This window comes from Octopus bimaculoides, chromosome 2 (genome assembly GCF_001194135.2).
Source record: "Octopus bimaculoides isolate UCB-OBI-ISO-001 chromosome 2, ASM119413v2, whole genome shotgun sequence".
NCBI classification, from domain to species: Eukaryota; Metazoa; Mollusca; class Cephalopoda; order Octopoda; family Octopodidae; genus Octopus; species Octopus bimaculoides.
The window spans coordinates 189342587-189344278 of NC_068982.1; positions in this window are offsets into that span (position 1 = coordinate 189342587).

The window sequence follows — 1692 nt, forward strand, 5'->3', positions numbered from 1 at the left end:
ATATATATATATATATATATATATATATATATACACACATATATATATATATGCATACATATACACACATTTATATTGATCGATAACGTTATATAGAATTTGTAAAGTACTTTAAGTATATCATGTGATATAATATGATATGGTATGCATATATGAATGATATTCAAAGTTGTCTGTCAATAAATATGGAATTTAATAATGTAAGGCAACCAAATACATTTTGGGTTTGCGAAACTAAGATTCTGATCCTTGGCGCTAACCTGTGGTGGTAAACAAGCGTAGGAGTGACTGTGTGGTAAGTAGCTTGCTTACCAACCACATGGCTCCGGGTTCAGTCCTACTGCGTGGCACCTTGGGCAAGTGTCTTCTACTATAGCCTCCGGCCGACCAAAGTCTTGTGAGTGGATTTGGTAGACGGAAACTGGAAGAAGCCCGTCGTATATATGTATAAGTATATATATGTATGTGTGTGTATATGTTTGTGTGTCTGTGTTTGTCCCCCAACATCGCTTGACAACCGATGCTGGTGTGTTTACGTCCCCGTAACTTAGTGGTTCGGCTAAAGAGACCGATAGAATAAGTACTAGGCTTACAAAGAATAAGTCCTGGGGTCGATTAGCTCGACTGAAAAAGGCGGTGCTCCAGCATGGCCACAGTCAAATGACCGAAACAAGTAAAAGAGTACAGACATTCATTTGTGAACTTTTGGCCTGTTCTTTTTCATCAAACTGTCTCGTGAAGACGAGTAAGCCAAAAGTTCGAAGTCACTGTTATCGTTTTCCTTGTAAAAGTTGGTAAGTGTGTACTCTACTAAAAGTATTGAGTAAAATCTTCACTTTAATTTTAAATTGTTTTAAGTTATCTTTACAGACTTTCTATGTTAAGAGCCAGCAAACAAATTACAACATTTCGTATACGAATATGTCCATGTAAACAATGCGATCGAAGATAGAAAATTAAGTACTGGGTGTATATTCATATTTCAGGAATTATTGCTGTTTGATTAGACCCACATCCAATCCACAAACCGTCCACGAACACATTGCTTAAATACGATGTAATATTGTTGGACAAACCAATTTACACATCATCAAACACATTCCTAGTAATTGCTGCCAGGAACACAGTATTTTGTCGTATCGGGAAAGTTTGCCACAAACGTTTGTGCCGCAGGAAAATTCACCTCAGGATTTTTCCTCACATAGGAAATTTTGCCAGAAAACAAAAGATGAATTGCTCCCCTTGGTATATAATCGTTTCAACCAATAAGAAGGGGTATTTTAATTTCTTAACCCATTTAAAATTTCTATACATACATACATACATACATACATACATTCATACATACATACATATATACATGCTACTGCCCACGGGCATATGGCGTAGTGGTTAAGAGGGCGGGCTACTAACCCTAAGATTCTGAGTTCGATTCCAGGCAGTGACCTGAATAATAATAATAATAATAATAATAATAATAATAATAATAATAATAATAATAATAATAATATGGGTACTGCACACATTCTACGCAAAACACTTTCAATACAGTAAACATAAGAGCACCACAGCAAACCACAGCACATACCCAAGGCGCACAGAGCTGCGCTCGGTAGTGAAGTGAAAGCACGTTATAAAAATAAAACTACTGAATAATAATAATAATAATAATAACAACAACAACAACATCGA